Source organism: Nylanderia fulva, unplaced genomic scaffold (genome assembly GCF_048542155.1).
Source record: "Nylanderia fulva isolate GAGA-0341 unplaced genomic scaffold, ASM4854215v1 Scaffold38, whole genome shotgun sequence".
Taxonomy (NCBI): domain Eukaryota; kingdom Metazoa; phylum Arthropoda; class Insecta; order Hymenoptera; family Formicidae; genus Nylanderia; species Nylanderia fulva.
In genome coordinates, this window is record NW_028190455.1 from 601,376 (window position 1) to 620,329 (window position 18,954).

The 18,954-nt window shown below is 38.7% G+C and overlaps 1 protein-coding gene across 1 annotated transcript in view; it reads left to right on the top strand.

Moving 5' to 3' along the window:
• The first annotated feature begins 886 nt into the window (after nt 1–886).
• Nucleotides 887–18,954, top strand: part of sv (paired box protein shaven) — a 145,343-nt gene continuing 127,275 nt past the window's right edge. The window contains exons 1-2 of the mRNA XM_085485594.1: nt 887–902; nt 1,238–1,281. The gene's annotated coding sequence lies outside the window, so the exon portion shown is untranslated. The remainder of the gene's footprint in view (nt 903–1,237; nt 1,282–18,954) is intronic.

Here is an 18,954-nt window from a genome sequence, read left to right on the forward strand (position 1 = left end):
TTTTTTAGAAAGATTTTTTATGTATGTGTCTTCTATATTGTTCATTCTGCATATGAATATGTCGGAAGTTTAATTAAATTACAACAGAGATTTAATCTATTAAATATAATTTTGCTAAAACTTTTATTACTACAACAAATGCAAATTTATTTTGTAAAGCACGAAAGCATTTAAATTTTTATAGCACAGTATAGCTTCTAAAATCAAAATTTTTCTCTTATTTATTTTTTCTTAGTAAATATTGCAAATAGAAGCAAAATTTCAGATTTGATTTCCTCGACTGATTGTATAATTAAGTAATTTTATTATTATTTTTGATATCGATATTCTTTAGAAAGTTAGTATTATTATTCCAACCTCAATTAGCTCAACAGTGCAAAATATTCGCGCATCCGAATTCGGGAGTGCCGTGAAAGTGTCGCGCATTTATTTTTATTGTGCTGTGAATAGTTCGTGTTAATTTTAATTTCGAGAATGCCGTGCAAAGGCATTGTTATATTATGTCACAGTTGAAATTGAATTTTTAAAATCCGTTTTTCATCGTTGTGCAAAATATCGCACATCTGAATTCGGGAGTGCCGTTAGTGTCGCGCGTCTATTTTTATTGCGTCGTGAATAGTTTGTGTTAATTTTAATTTCGAGAATGCCGTGCAAAGGCATTGTTATATGTCGCAGTTGGAATTGCATTTTTTAAATTCGTTTTTTTAACGATATCCTTATGCGAATATTGAGATATCAGTTCTATGTAGTGCCACGGACGATTTGCGCGCGATTGTCATTAATAATCGTTTTTTCCGCGAGTGAATAAAGTGCGCGAGTGCAATTTTAAACAAAGAAACAACCTAAGTCTGAGAGGAGGAGGAGGTCTAGGAGACATCGGGTGACATTGGAGCAACCTTGAGGTAATTTATTATTTTGATTTTTTTTTTAATTGTGTATTTCTCTCTATTCCTGTTTGTTTGATTCATTTGTTTGGATAACTTAAAGAATTAGAGAAAAAGGTTTATGTATGGAATTATTATATATATGGAATCTTAAAAATTTGGAAAAATTTTTATTAAAAAAAAATAACTTTTCAAAAAATTATTGCGTAATTATTTCATTAAATATCTGTTTGTTATTAGATGCATTGAATGCAATACTCGATGTGCACAATAATAATTTTTTTTTGAAATATTATTTTTCAAATAAACTTTGCTAATTTAAATATTTATAATTTTATATTTGTATGTTACAGATTAACGAGTCTACATAGTCAACTCCGCTTTCATACACCGATCGGTGAGTGATACATTTTTATTTTAAGGTAAAAAACCGTCAAGTATATATAGAGATTGAAAGTCGAAATAAAATTTCGACTCGAATCCAGTTATGCCAACCAATTAATTTTTTGTAGTTTTGCAAATTTTTTTCATGAAGTTTCAAGCTTCTGAATTAAATCTAAATATATATGCTACGCATTCTATTATATATATAATTATATTGCATGCGCAAGGCATCCTACATTAAAATTACCATGTTCGTGCGTAACTTTATCGCGCGAGATTTCTCTCAACAAAATAACCGCAAAATACTCGATATAAGACGATCATTAAAATTTTACGCATGACGTTTGGAGATGTAATCAGGTTGATCAGACGAAGGATAGGCAAAGATATGCTTTTCAAAGAAATCTTTCCGCGAGGTGTGGCATTCGAAAAAAAGTCGAACGTTTCGCTCAGGGGCAGGTGTCATCGTTGGCTTCGTCGGGTTAAGGAAGTTAAAGTAGTGGGTAAAAGGATTTACGTTAAGTACCGGCTCATCATCGCCCGGGGGCCTCGTTATCATGGTTTAATGACGGCGGGGCGTTTCAGTCGCAATGGATTACGGTACACGCCAGCCGGCAATATGAATGAATTAATAATCGACGCAAGGTGCCGGCAAACTTGCCGAGCTGATGAAATGTTGGTGTAAATCGACCTAAACATGCGTTTGAATTGAAAGATTTTTTTAAATATATACATTTTAATCTATATAATTATGTGCAAATATAGAATATTTTTATTATTAAAGTATTTTATGATTAAATTTTACTCCAAAAAATAAAATAAAATTTTAAAGGAAACTTTCTTTTAAATATTATTATATAAATAGAGAGATGTGCTGTTCTCTATAGCTTTTATTTTAATTAATTTAATCTTTTTAGATCTTTATCGATATTCCTAATTTTTCTCGCATACTTGATACATTTATTATTAATCTAATAGAGTTAGCTTAAACAAAGGGTTAGTTTATGAGTCTCGTAGATATCTTGGGCTTACCACGTAGCACGATATCGGTTTCGTATGACGAGGAAACGTGTATATTCAGGAGGACAGTGTGGGAACTTGAATTTATCCTGAAAACGACATCGGGTAGGCTGCGAAACGCGACAAGTCTACACGAGTCTGGACGATGCATTGTGGTGTGCATTATAGACAAAGCCCGGATTATTTTTCGTGGTGGCAAAGGAAGCGGTAGGTATTGTTGCTGACCCTGAGTGCGAGCAACAATAGTTCCTCCTTTTGCCTTCTGAGTCTTGTTCGTGTTACACTAGTTTAGCTAGTCTTCTAGAAGAGCAGCTCGCGACGGCTGCTTGGCTTCTAAAGATGCTTCGTTTCGCTTGTTTGTCTTCAAATTTATAAATCTAAGAAAACATCTTTTTTATGAATGCTATATAAAATCAAGTGCTAATTAGTATAGTATATTATAATTATACAACGCGCGAATATCTGTCTTCTTCCTCTGTCACTCTTCGAGACAATTAACGATATATACACAGTCGCGCAGAATTTTTAATACGATAATTATAATATAATAGATAATATTTCTGCTATAAACATCGTCGCGATATTCTCATTATTTATTCTAACGATAGACTTAATCGTCCGCAATGACAACTTACTAGTTTATGCTAGTCATTGCATCACGTTTTTTCAGAATAAATCCGAACCTAGTCGAAATTTAAGATTGTATCAATTCCAATTATGTTAAACGATATTGGATTCTATCATCAGTGTTATATAGAATGCGTTAATTAACGGCGAAAAAATCCTTAGGTATGAGATTGCTGAATAAACCAGAGTCCACGCACGGGTGTCGCGAGAGAGATGTATAGGCATTGCAAATGTATATATCAATTTATGGCCGAGTGTACCAGAACTAACAACACGAGTTCTCGGATAGATAAGACCGGGAGCCGTATTGAAAAGCTGCCGCTTGATCTGCCTGGTCGGTCCGTTTACGAGGCAATTCAGGGGGCGAATTATGGGCGTGCGCGCGAGAATTAATCAAGGGCTCTGAGAGCGCGTGTACGAGAGTGCACGCTCACATTCGCATGTATGTATATATGTACATTGGAACGCATTAATTTTCCGGCATCGAAGCATAGTTTCACCGAGAGTACAGGTTTGCATTCTGCATACTTAGATTCTTAAAGAGAGAAAAAGAGAAAAAAATACATAAATTAAAATAATAATTAATAATTGTCAGTCATATATTCTGTTATTATATTTGTGTCAACTGTTTATTTTATCTTTGACACATATATATAGCTTAATTTTTTCTATGAAAGTGTTTGAGTTGAGTCTTTTTTCGATTCTTAAAACATAAATTCGTTTCCTGAGTAAATATCAAATATGATTTACGAATTTCAGAGTTATCGCGGCATTCTAAAATAAAATGAAGAATATTTTTTTCAAAGTTTTAAGACCTACAGAGCCTTCTTTAATGTGCTCGAGTGTATGTACACGCGATGCAACAGCGAGATACGAAGGAGACACCGGGCCTCTAACGCGCGTGCATACACGCACTTATCTGCACGCGAGTCATCGTCGTGCATTGGCCGACCTAATTTTGCGATTTGTCACGCCTCTTATTCCACACCTAGCTTTCACTGCTATACATCAGGGGGCGGACGTCGGAGATATTAACAGTGTGACCTGGAAACCGAGAAAAATGAGAGACACACGTTGCATTCCTGAAGGGAATCTTTCCTACTTATTAATCGTCGCGTCTTATCGCAATTGTCGTTGCATGATAATCCTAGACACAGAACAAGTCTTTCTAAAAAAAGCTTTATATCTATTTTTTAGTTGGAAAAATTTAAATTGCATTTCTAATTAATTTTAGGCTATCGTTTTACAAATACGTAACGCAAATTTATTTGAAAGAGATAATCATTTACTATCAATTTATAAAAACTACTAACACTATTTAATAAAACAAAAATGAATCTAGGTAACATTAGTCATAAATAAATAGAACGAGTATAAAATGAAAGATAATCCTATATAATGACAGAAATAATTATTGCAATTAATATTATTTGAAGTCTCTCTAACGGGAAATATATTTTTGATTTATCAAGTAAAAATATATAAAGTAGGATTTGAATTAACATACAAATGTTTGTATAATTATTTTATTTTTTTTATAGAAGAAATAGTTTACGTAAATATTTTTCTTTTTTTAAATACACTATTCCGTTCACTCTTGCATATAAGTTCAGATGTTAAGATTGACTGCGCATTATTTACATCTGTGAAACTATAGCCTCCCATTTATAACGAGAGGAAAAAAGAGGGAATGACTTGAGGTGGGTGGTTTGAAATAATTGTCACGCTCGTTCTTCATCCGGCGCGATAATGACACCAACATTGACTGCATAATGTTAGGTACAACCGTAAAATAGTACCATGTCGCGCGACAAGCATGCGGAGGCTGTAAAGGTGATAATTCAGGAGCTTTATCAAGCGCGGCCGCGTGATGTCTTACGGCTAATCGTTATTAATGCCATTGTTAAAATCGGACTGTGAGAGATATCGATCAACGTGTCGATAAATTTCACTCGAGACACAATATGATGCAAAGTTAATACTGTCTTGTTTCTATTCTCTCTTTGAAAACTATCAGAAAAAAGATATGATATAAAGAATTACATATTAAATATAAAGATTAAATATAAAGTAAATATAAAGATTTCGAATAATCTTTACAAAAGACAAATTGAATAGAAACGCCTGGATAATATCATTACACAACGGGATGATCAGATTTCTGGTAGCAAAGATATAAAAATAGATAGAAACTATTTTTTCTAGAATATAAAGATATAGCGTATTGATACTATCTTTGAATCATGCTTTAGCTTTAGTGTTAATTAGCTTTCACATTTAAAATTTATTGCGTTATATGATTGTGCAAGAATATATTCGTACAAGTTTTCGTCTGTTTCTTTTTACAAATTCGCGGATATGTTTTATACGTGAACATATATATATATATATATATATATATATATATATATATATATAATTTATTTCTTTATTATATACATATATTTTTATTAAAAAATGGTTAATTGAGCGTTTGTAACATTGTACAAATGTTGTGTTTTATTAGTATCTGTGTTACCACAAAGATATCTGACATTGATACAGTCTGCGATAGTTCAGGTCTGATTCGCCTTTGATATCGCTATATATAATATACATGATTCTAGGATGTATATATATATATATATATACTTTCTCTTAATTAATAATATAATATTAGCTCTCTGATAAACTCTCAAGTATCTATAGGCGAGACCGGAATCTCAAGTTTCAAGTTGAGTGATATAAGAATTAGTAAAAGAAATAAAATTGATATTAGAATATTGACTCGGATATGTTTATAAATAATTTATCTAATATAGAATAGAAATATCTATAAGTTATGAAATATTTCATGACACTTCTTTAGCCTCTATATATATATCTCTCTCTCTCTCTCTCTCTCTCTATGAGAGAGAACGATCTACTACAGTATCGCTATATTCTTCGCACTTGTTTCTTCTCTCGTTCCCGTCGCATGTTGCAAGGATCATTGATCGCGTTCTTTTTCAAAGGACGACAACTTTATGTCCACTTTTGAACGATCGTCCGTTTGTCGGCGGTCGCGTTGGGTCGAGCCGATCGATCGAACGAACGATTGATCGATCGATGGTGCATACTTGCTGGGCGGAATGCGCGCAAGAAAGTGGCGAGCAGGAAAAAGAACGCGATTCCGAAGACAGGAAGGAGGCTGGCCGCGAATCTACGTGGTGGACGAGCTGTACGGGAGAGTGACGCGACGCTTTTGCCCGCGGATGAAAGGTCTCGTCCGGATTCCGAAGTCTTTTTCTTTATATTCGAGGAAGTAATTGGCAAGAAAGATGCTCGCAAGCGTCCAACGCAGAGCGTGCGACTATCCATCCGCCTGAATAATCTTCAATCGTTCGCATGTTCTTTGCGCGTGCTCGCGCCGATTCAGGTGACGCGATTCCGCGAGCTTCTTCTTTCTCAATAATTTCAATTTAGGAGCAGCGGAGTGACAGCGAAATTAAATATGCGATCAAGTTCGCAACAAAAAGCACGAAAGGATTATCTTATAAAAAATATCTCATATATATACATAACGCGATTATATTAAAAAGCGATGGCATATCTATTCTGAGTATTCGCGCGCGCGAACAGTAATTAAAGCCGGGAAGGATGTGGAATGTTAACGGATAATTTCTTGCAAAACGCCGTCTATATACATGGCGCATTCCCATCCAGTATCCGCTTATACATATGCAAAGATACTCTGAGCTTGACAAATTACAACGAGGACGCTCGTTGCTGCGCGCCGACGAGACCTCGACAGAAGCAGGAAGATGTTCTAGGTGCATTTTTTATGTGTAACTCCGCGTGATACTTTACATCTCTATTCGATTACACAACAGGCTTACTCGTCGTTGCACGAGAATTACGTCGAATCGTTTGCACAGCGCAAAATATTTAATATTTATTTAAATCTTTGTATAATTGCATTTGCAGGATGGAGCTAAAATAAATTTATATATCGTCACATATTTAATTCATTGTCATTAATCATTCAGAAATTTTGAAATCCGAAAAATCAAATTCTACCTGTGCTGATAGAAATAGAAATTTTATAAATCAAATACACACGCACACACTCTTACATATACATATACATATATCTAGAGACAGAAAGAGAGAGATCACAATTATAAAGAAATATTGATAGCTTCGATCAACAATATTTTTCATTGATATTTTTTTGATAACATTATTAATGGCGATATTAAATTTGAAATCCTTCAGAGTTCACGTATAGATGTAAGTACGATAAGAATTATTAAGCTACTCCAAGACGGATGTTATTTATACACGTTTTAAATATTTTCCACCAAAGGCAACCAAAGGTGGTTTGGCAACTTGTATACTGTCAAACAGGATTAGATCCAGTTCTCGCTCGACCTGCTCTTTTTAGCATATTCACGATCGTACTGACGGGTCGATATAATTTTCGATAATTTACTAATAAATCACTTATTGAACGAACCGTTCGCCTACTCGCGGGAAAGGTTCCTAGCTTTCTTCATATTTTATAGCTTATTCTTTTTTCTAATTTATTGAACAGTCGCGATCGAGCATAATAAAATCTTTTCTCTTCAATTAAATTATAGTCCATTATTTACAATGATTAATATCAAATATAGGTGTTGCTCTATTCTTTTATTTTGTATACTTATAAATATTTTAATAATTAATTTAATATATTTTAACCTAATAATATTTGTTGCTACGCCTTTCATCACGTCTCGTTTTGTCTAATTATATTGTATATTTTGCTATTCTATTTTACTATTTATATTTTTTTATCACAATAATTATGATACAAATTTAAATTAGAATATAATTTATTGTTTGAAAATTTAATAGAAAAGGAAACAAATTTATCTTTCTTTCTTTCTCTCTCCTTTCTCTTGCTGTTCCCGATCAGATTGCGGATTCTCTCGGTAGTCTGGTCCCGAGAATCGTCTCTTTATAGCGCGTTTCCGGTCGCGTCGAGGCTGCACGTGACTCCGATACTCTTCAATTCACTTCACAGCTACCTGTCCCAATTTAATCTATATCCCGCGCTCTTCTTCGCAATGCCGCCATCGATTACCGATGCGGAGGGGGAAATCCACGCGACCGCAAGATTCCCTCTTCTACACGTGTAAATAATACACCAGCGGGATACGCTGATCCCTCTTCTTTCCCCGCAATCTTACACCTCGTGGCCACGATCGTGTATAGTAGCCGTGGTATGAGTGATATTGCTGTAATGAGTGTCGGCCAAACCTCTCTCACACCTAAAATCACATTTGAGCCCTCCGTGATTCGATCAGACTCGCCCTAACCCTTTTCCTTCTCCCTCTTTTTCCCCCTAAATCTTTTTATTTCTTCAAATTTACTTCTCTTATGGACTGTGGATGCAATCGGTTTTGAACGCCAAACGTGCGCAAACAAAGCGAGGGAACTCTTACAGAACTATATAGACATAAATATGTACACATTGACACGTTGACAAAATTGTGCATCATAATATTCTAATTAATAATAATTTCTTTCCTTTTATCTTTCTTCTATTTAAATGAAGGTGAACCAGTCTTATTTAGGATACGTTGCACATGCGCGTTGCGGTTAAGAATCTTAAAGTGATGCGGTGAAATCGAATTCGTACATGCACATTATATACGTCGAGATATTGATAGGCGCATTTTTAGCAATAAAAGATTACTGGCGATGACGTCTGTCTTTCGCGCGCTATGAGCGATCAGCTGGGATCATAAAATCCACGTCGGTCAATAAAGTGCACATGTGTCGCGCCGTGTTACGTTTATCTGGTACCATCGACGGCGGCAGAGAGTTCATTCAAAAGAGACGCTTGTCTCTTATGAATGAGCCTGAAGTACCGGTTAGATGTGTCATTAGCATAGGCATGACCCGCGGCGACATCGCCGCGTCCTCGTCGCCGTCCCGTTATCCCCGCTGCCTTGCCAGCGGCGGAACGATCCCCCGATGTAAATTGCTCCGATGCAAATTGCGTAATCATCTCTAACGATTGCTCTCGTTACAATTACTCGCTCGCGTCTCACGAAGGCGGACGAGTCGCGCCTCCGCCTTCGGGTTCTCGCCTCGATCGACCTCGTCGAGTTCCGCGATCTCCCGTTTTACTAGCTCGTCGACAAGCTTAACCCTCTATCTATTCGTCGACTACTGTATTGAATATAATAGAAATTCATTTTCTCCTTTACGATATACCAAACGGTGAAATCGAGAAAGATGCGTATATTAATTTATTTGATCATAGAGAAGACTTTGGTTCTGCAAAGATTAATTTTGACAATTGGAAAATTAATAATGCACGTTGCCAAACTTGTCTTCGGCAACGACTACAAAAATATATTTAATAGAATAAATGAAATATACACATATATCGTTTAAAAAAATTATATATCTTTTTAAGAAAGCTTTGCAAAATTATTTCTTATATTTTTTCATACGCAATAAATATATTTTCGCGGAGAAAAAGATGAAAAATAAGAGTGATAAACAAGATATAGGCTGAAAAATAAAATTTCAATGAAAACTGAGTCTAAACTTTTGTCACCGTAGATATAAGAAATACGCCAACGATTGGGGGAACGATGTACAAAAGCCGACGGTCTAGCAGGTGTTTCGAAAGTGTAATCGGCCGCGGAATCGATATTCTCCGTTTGTACTTTCCTAATCGAACTTGGCAAAAAAGCGCCACGGTAAATTGTAGGCGGCAATTAGGATTACGATCAAAGGGGAGGCGCTCCTGGCCGCTGCGGTTTCTATCCGAAACGATCGAATCAAATCTGTGTCGTGCTCCGTGAAGAAGGTATCGATCCTTTTCGAATCAATATTTGTCGTCTATTTGCGCATCGTATTATTGTGTCATTGAGACATTATATATAGAAAGATAGATCATATTTCATAAATTTCCAAATAATTAAATTCTAGATAAATTATCGAATTGATCATTAGTTACAAAATATTGAAATTCTATAATATTTCTACATATAATATTTCTTAATTTTAATTTATCATATAAACACACATTCACGAATAAAACACAAAATCATCGTCACGAGTTTAAGTAGTATTCAATATCGAATGAAAGTGAGACGACGAGATCGTTCGACTCACACCGAAATCTGCGCATCCGTTCTGCTCTATGGGATAAAATCACAGGTAGGCGTGGGGTGGGATGGGAGGGCGCCGCGTTTACCTGGAAGCATAACATCGGTCAGAAGTGTTTCTCTGTCATGGTCCAGCAATCGCCCGACAACCCCCGACGATGCTCTCGTACGATCTTCTGCCCACGAACTGTTAAACGGCGCCGTTCCCTAAGCGAAGCGCGACGTAGGACAGGTGTGACCAGATGGTGCGCTTTTCAGGTGCTTTGCGCCGACGTCAGGGGTAGGGATAGTATCCTTTGAAGTACGAAACTCGATCTTTGTTTACGTACCATCTTGACACCTGCGACCGATCGTTGATCCGTGTCGCGAGCCGAGAGAAAAAATTATATTTCCGATTCTTTATTACATATTTCTGATTCATCATCGCAGAGTGTTGCTCCGAAACGTTTAGAGTACAAAGTTTTATAATGGGGTAAACAAAAAGGCTTCATACGGCGTTTTCTTCCACATTACATGAGTTTATAAATCTTTCGTGCATATACAGATTTAATCAATTATGTTAGGATTAAAAGTATAATTTAATATCTTGCACATCGATTTATTCATATTTTAACTAATTATATATATATTCGGAGGATTTTCTATATATTGACCGGTTATATTATATGTAATTTTGAATTGACAAAGACTGGTTAAATATCACTTACATGTATATAATACTTGTAGCATAACACCAATTAATTCTATTAGCCCGTTGTTGCAGTTTTATATTAACAGCGTCAGTGCGAGATACGAATCATATATTATACGCCGCCGGATTCGAAGCGCGTGCACGTCGCGAAATTACTTATCAACATTTGACATCGGCAAATTAACATTGCCATGTGAGACTTATTTACGATGCTCCGGTTTTCATATTAATAAGAGTCATGGCACCGTTACTCTCTACTCGAGTTTGCTTCATCGACTTTACGTAATTATTCTCTCCGGAGAGAAATAGAGAGAACGAGATATAGAGATCCTTCCGACTGTTAATTTCCTGGTAGAGGGATAATGATCGGTTTTGCGCTGTTGTTTATTAGTTTGTCGCGGTCTTTGTCCGTTATTGGGCATCGCGATCTCGCCTGATCTTAACCGTCGTGGGAGAGTCGTTCGATCTGGATCGCCACGAATAGGAGGGCTTGTAGGAAGAATCGCGGCTTATTCTCGCGCGGCATCGACCTGGTGGGTGAATAGGCCGTGTCACGGTCACTCGAGCAGAGAAACGTTTAATGCTCGACGAAATCAATGAAAACATCCTCGCTAATTTGCTCAAGTTATCGAGACGTTCCGAGACAAAGATCGTTTGGCCTGATGAAAGAACTTTAAAAGCTACACCTTGCTAGTATATATAATTATTTCTGATTTTTCAATGCATCGAAGATGCAAAGAAATATACCGATCAGTGAAATATACTAATCACTGATCTTTGTATTACTGTTTTAATTAATGACATTTTCACCGATTTTAAGAGAATATGGAGAGATGATTTCGAGATTGCATAAAGTTACGTTATATACGCGAACGCAGCATAATATGATTATGACGCGATGCATCGCATAATAATTTGTACATTGCGTGGATGTGACGTCGAAAATAGCTCAGAAAAGAACCGAGCGCTGTTACAGAGCGTTGGATCTCATCGCATATACATATATCACGGACCCGGACGCTCGGTTCGCGCTTCCGCCTGAAACGCGAAAGTAGGATGACGGCGGTCTATTATTTATACATAAATGGAAACCCGCGCGCTCTTCGTTCGCGTCCGCGCTATTTTCACTTTGTTGCGGGAGTGAAATTCTTTTTGCAAACGCGAATCGCCGACAAAGAGAGAATCACGATATGCAGACTCGATAAATCCTTGTAGCGTATACATATTTATTTATGAACGCAAATGTGCAAATGCGCGCGCGTTGGTCGGACATAATTTCACGTAGAAATTCGCGAATTTTTCGGGGGAAAAAAAACATAACGAAAGCATATGTGTACGATGTAAAAATATAATTTTACATTCGCGATATGTCGTAACGTCGAAATTGGCGAATTAGCGCGAATCATATTGTATCAGGAATTGCAATTTTCAGAAATAGAAAGTAAAATTAAATCATCAAATATAACTTTGATGTGTCATATATGTCGCGTATACATTGCGCACTTTCATCATAATCTCTGTAACAAGCTTTGTAGATCTAGATTCGCGCTACGAATCTCTTCTCCTTCATAGTTATAAATTCGTGAAATAATTCAAGGTATTTTTATATAGAAAACTACAGTAACTGCATCATTAAATGGGATTCCATTCTAAGTTGATTATTATTCCGAGATCGTTTGCAAGATATATCGCGATACGACGATCCGATGATGAGTTATGCAAATCCAGCTTGCTCTTATAGATCGTAGCAAAATGTTCCATCGCGGGTGACAACGTTATCGCCTGAATTATCTCGTCGCAGAGAAAGAGAGAGCCGAAGAAAATGTTTCCTGAGGAAAAAAATCATATCGCGTACTATCACCGCGAATCGATTCGATCATCTCGTCTCTAATCACTCGCATCGTTCATTCCTTCGACTAACGGCAATCATCGACCGCACCGCGTATATTATTTTACTCCTTGTCACGCGCGAGAGACGCTTGACGAATCAAATTCTAGCGCCGTGTGTCATCCTCTTCAATTTACATATCGATGTATCGACTATTTTATCGAGACGCGAATAACTGTTATCCACCAGCGTGCGCGTTCCTTCTTGTCTTATCACATCGGCGAAGCGACCCGCTACTTAAAAACGGGCTCTTAACATTTTCCAATCTATTTACATTACCATGTTTACGATACCATAAGTTTTAAACTCGTGCGATTGTAAGACGCGATATTTGAATAACTGAAGGCTTATAAGCGCACATTATACCATGCTTCTTCCTCCTGGCAGGCACGTTCAGAATATATTTCTTCGTCAATCTATTCTTTCGACAATTACGCGTCATCCACCTCCTCGTCTTTCTCCTCTCGATCACGATGGTCACGCTGGTGGGGATACGAGAGGAATGGTCGCCTTTCGGGCAAGGCAAAGTATCCATTCTCTTGGCGTTTAAAAGCCTAACGAGGGCGGGCAACCGGCTAGGACCCTCTCCGAAAGAGGGATAGGGGAAAATGTGAAAAAAAAGGAACGAAACGGAAAAAACACAAGGACGGAACGTGTTAAACAGAGACTCCAAGCATACGTCGAGAGCTAGACAATGACGAACGCCTCGTCGTGGTAGGAACGCGACGTGCAATTGGGAGGAACGAGAGGGAAAGAGCGAGTGCGAGACAGAGAGAGAGAGAGAGACGAGACTGACGAGAGAGTGCCGAGAGAGGTCCGGAGGTAAGTTGAAAGGGAAGCCGCAACGAGAAGCTGGTACGTTTCCTCGGCAGGGAGCCCCAGCCAATCGGAACGCGATGGGCCCCATGGGTAGGAGGAGACAGTTCCGCGCCGACAGACGACGTAATCACCCGCGGCCGCTGCTCTCTGGCCCCTCCGGGGGCCTCATCTCTCCGTCTCGCTTCTGCTCCGTCTCTCTTCAGCTCCTCCAGGGGCCCGGACCCCTAGCGAAGCCTGGTCGAGCCTGCCGCCGGACTCTCTTCGGAGTTAAGTGTCTCGGTGCAGCGGTCACCGGCCGGGTCCAGAGGGTCGCGAACTCTGCATCAGCCACGCGACAGCAAAACGAGTCTGTCGATTCGCTTCTGCTTCTATTTAGCCTTTGCCGACCGCCGCTCGTCTATCGGGTTGCCCTGCGATCAGGCGTTTATCGTATCTACCCCTAGGGCACGTAGCAACATCTGTCTTGTTGTTAAGGACTTGAGGACTTGAGCAAGTTTTATTCGTGTATCGTATTCCTTAGATAAAATGTCGTACGCTGCAACAGTCGAACGAAAATTCGCCGGAAACTTTTCTTTTTTAAATTATTTATGTTTTTTCCATGAATCTCTGGAAGAAAGTTTATTTTTATACATATCTATTGTCAATATAACTTTAGTTTTAGAATTCTTCCCTTTTAACTTTTTTTTATCTGGCTGACAATAAGTCTTTGTCGTTCACTAGAGTTTATTATCTTTCTCTCTCTCTTTGCTAAATCTACACATATATAGATGTAATAGATTCATAAACATTAATATATACTGAATTGGAATTGCATTTTATTCTGATAGTATATGATATTCAGTAAAGTAGTCGAGGGTGCATTTGGCGCATAAAAGTGAACTATACTTATCTCCGACGGCGATATGCTAAGCGTTCACGCGAGAAGGCGAATATATTGCTTAAAGGTGGTTTTATAAAGACGTAAGAGACGTGCGTTTATGTCGCATCTCGCTCTTAGCACTCGCTGAAGTCCACTATAAACGCAGCTTGAGGCGATATCTCTCTCTTTCTCTCGAGTGTTTGGATGAAGCATTAAATTGAGAGACCGGTTGAGTGTCCAGTAAGAACTTAACAACGTCTTTATATCCAACGATATTTTCTGCGCGTTGGTAGCCCACTACACACTGGCCTCGATGATGCTCGAGACGATCCGTTGATAAATATTGTGACGGCCGAGTTTGTGTCGTAAAGTGTCGTTTATTCTTTTAGATCCCATCGAGCATTACGAAAGTGGTCAGAGTTCTCTCTCTCTCTTTTAATGCTTAACGAGAGATAAGTATTTATACATGCCATACAAACGGGCATCGTTATTAGAAACTAATCAAACAAGAAATTACGTATGTGCGAACATAATTATTCGCGGCAATTTATTGCGGGAATTTAAAAATACTTCACGCGGGGTGACTTCAGCCTCGTTGACTTCCTACCGAGCGTTTCGAATCGGAAGTCGAACGCGATGATAGAATGCGATGATAGAGCCGATAGTCAATATACACGCTCGAACGTGGTGTGTAATTTCGTGTTATTTTCTCATTACACTCGACGATAGAGTAAAGATGGGATGTACGCGGCTGGAGGCTGCGTAATCCGCTGCCGAAACGCGTCGTTCAAGCGATAGAGACGACAAAGGCAGCGTGCTCTGACGGCCGGGAAAATGTTGTATTAGTCAGCGAAATCTTTAAAACCTCGGTAAATGAGCTCGTTAATTTAAAAAAACCTTTACATTTCAGAATTTGATATAAAGCTGATTTTTGAGGGACGAATAAAATTTACCGATTCACATGTAAATGTCATGTATATAATGCGCGTATGAATAATACATGCATCGAGTCTTGTATCAATAATAAATGCTTTTCATAGCGCGTAGTGCGCTGTAATAAATTCCCCGTCGAAACTGGCGTGATGAATAAAAATGAAAGACTGCTCGCGCGCGCAGAGAGGGTCGAGAGATAGGAAGCGGAACAGGCAGAAAAGACATTACCTACCCTTTACGTCCGGCGTGGTAGAAAGAAAACCGCACCTGCTGCTAATTCGCCGACCTACGATTGCATCGCCGCCATGTCCAAGGAATCGTTTTTCCGAGCGATATAGATCTTATGCGATCCCGTGATCGATGACAATCCATTTTCGAAACAGTCTTGACGGGCAAAAGTGGCACATCGTTATCGGCCATCGCACTATTATTAATATTAATTATTCTATCATATCCGAGAGTTTCTTCTGCATTTCTAATTTCTCTAAAAATATATTAGTATTACCAATACTACTTGTATGCATCGCAACAGGAAGCATTATGTTTCTTATATATATTAAATAAAAATAAGCAGGTTAATATCACATTGCATGTACTCTAGAATTTTATATAAATATTTAAATTCGAGAGTAATTATTTTACTAATTTAAAATTTATTTGATTTGTGAGTCATATACTTTTATTAAAAACTATATTTAATTTTTTTTGTGTGAGGAAAAAATACACAAATATATAAAAATTGAATAAATTTTAAATCAAAACCTAACAATTTAACGAATTGTTAAACAAAATAAATGTATATTATATATTATATTTAATGTAGAATTATAAAGATACAAAATAGTGTAGGTATTTTCTTTAAGGATAAGAGATATACAAATCCAAAGACATAAATAATGCTTCTTCTTTTTTCAAGATTTAAATTTTATTTTTCTGCAAAATAAGCTCAAGAACAACGACAACATTGTTTATTTATTAGTTCACTAGCCTGTGGCGAACAGAAGATCCTGCTTTCACTCCCGCCGTCGCATACAACATATCGCGTATTTCTTTCTATTTCTCGAGTCGTGTTCCGCGCATCTCTTGTATCCGCCCAATGCTCCAGGCGAGCTGTCGATCGACATTCACGGGGCACGTAGCCTCCCTCTTAATGCTAAGAGAAAAATAAGGCACAGCTCGCGGTATATCTCGCCGCCCTTATCTCTCTCCGTCGATAATATGCGAAGCAAACGTGAATTCCTTACGGTTGAATCGCGGCTATGGGGCATCGGTCGCGCTTTAAGGTCTTTATTTACGTTATCCTCTGTTTGCACGCACCCCGGACGCGTTATCTCGCGAGATCAAAAGTATACGTTGATGCGGCGGCACAAATTCGCGCCAGCGGCTTCTCACCTACTCGACGGAAGAGGTTTCGCGGTCAGGCTCAGATACCAATTCGCGCGAATTTCCTTGCTTCGAGGGTTGCTCGCGTTCAACTATGAGAACCGATCTCTCCGGACTTTTTTTCACCTTCGGTCGAATCGATTATCGGTCACAATCAACTGAATCTCCAAGTTTTTAAATTTAATGTCGAAAGCTATGCCTGCCATTCGCTGGATCGTTTTATAATACCCAACTGATATTCGTGATTTTTAGTTGACGAATTAATTAGCTAACGCAATTGAAATATTTATTTGCATCATTATGAATAATATGCCCGACTGCCAAGCAAGGATAAGCATCTTTCCTGCTTATTATTTAACAAGCTCCCTCCGCAAAATAACAGACTATACGCGCCAATTATTCACGACGTCTACGTCCCCGAGGAAATTGATTGCGTGCGCTTCGCGTCCTAATTAAATAATTCCAGACCGCGCGGGGCTTGGTGCGGATCAACCGAAAATTTCGGGACCGTCCAATTACCCTATCGAGCATCTCCGTGCTGCGTTCTGGCCACGACCTGACTCATTTCGCATGCCCCGCCATCATGGCCGGCCGGACGCGTGCAAGAAGGTCGCGGCTACCGGACTTGAGGCACACAGAGAGAGAGCGGACCTCCGTCTCGTGAACGAAAAAAAGGGAAGAGAGAGGGGCCCGCCCCTACGAAGAAGGGGTCCCGGCTCGTTGTAAGGCGTCAGGTGCCCGGGACCGTTGACGCGCGCGGCCGTTACCATCCCCGGAGGAACGCATCGTGCGATAATAATGTATACCATTAGTGCGAATATATATATATATATATACATATATATATATACCGAGGGCGAGGAAGACGCCGCGTGCGTGTACGTCTTGGAGGAACGGCGCGCCACCACCCTGCCCTTAGACTCGAGGGCCATGTGCGCGCGATAGAGAAAGGTGAAGGGCGTTTAACGGTCGGAGCGTACGCGTTTTTCGGGCTCCGACGCACCAGCTGATCACCGCTCTCTAGCTATTTCGGGACCATGTGCTTCCCGCGCTTTTTCTACGGCCGCCCACCGGGCTAGACGATTTCTCATTTGCTTCTTTTTCGTACCCTTCGAGAGTTCGTTGACTTATATCCTTGAATTTTTCGTGACGTATAGTTTGAGACTCGTGTGTAGGATATTCATTTGCGTGACTCGAAAATTGTACGAGAATAGAAATTGGAGAACCTATCCTTTGTCGAGTAGTTTTAAAATATTTTTTTTATAGGCTAATAAAAATGTGAATTATAAAATTTATTCTGAAGAAACTCGCATTAATATTAAACATTATTCGTATCAAAATTAACAAACGAGAAAAAAAAAGTTTATATACCTACTAACATCCTCTCGTTATGTATTATAAAAATCTTCTTTATGTGGACAAACATGAATTTCAAAATCTATTCTGTCAGTTTCAATACGCACATTAATTTAAAAAAAAATTCTAAAAAATTTTTTTGTGAGGAACGCCCATACACGCGTGTTTTTTTTTTTGTTTCATTCATATTCATGTGCGAGACGATGCCTCGAGCGTAATTTGCCGTCGGCTATCGAATCGGCCGCGAGAGAGGTAAAGCAGACCGAGAGCGAGATATGAGGGAGCGCGAGATATATCGTGATCGAGATATCATTAAAAAGCCAGAGGTCGAGTGATCTAGTCTGGCGAATATTACGGGGTCGAATAGATGGTGGAGAGTTGATGAAGTGGCGACGAGGGGTGTTACGCGAGGGAAGTACGTTGCACCTTACCGGGGAGGCACAGGTGCCACAGCTGTTTCAGCAAGTGCAACGAACGCCCGTAGAACACGCGGACATTATTAGAACTGTTACAGACGGCGGACGGGGCGTAGGGAAAGGCGCGCAGCCAAGGGGTGCATAACTATTCGACTAAAACGGACGCTCGGTGAGGTGTTGCTTTTTTTTTTTTTACGACACGACCGTTGAAGCAATTCGCGACAACAGGTTGCATGCACGTGCGACGCCATCTTCTTCATTATAAGAGCTTTTTATACTTAATTGCTTTTCACCTAAGTAATTGCAGAGGTGCGGAAACGCGAATGTATTCGCGAATGAATTGAAATTGAAAACATAATAGACCCTTTTCACAATTATTCTTGATTGCAATCAATTTTCTCTTGACAAAACGAATCTATTTGAATGCAAATGGGATATCAATATTAAACACAAACTCAAAACGAATTATTTTTGGATATCGCCGGAATCATTGCGATCTTTTGTATAGCACGATCGGCCGCGCTTCGAATTTAACGCTTCCGTTTCACACGCCCACGCACGTTT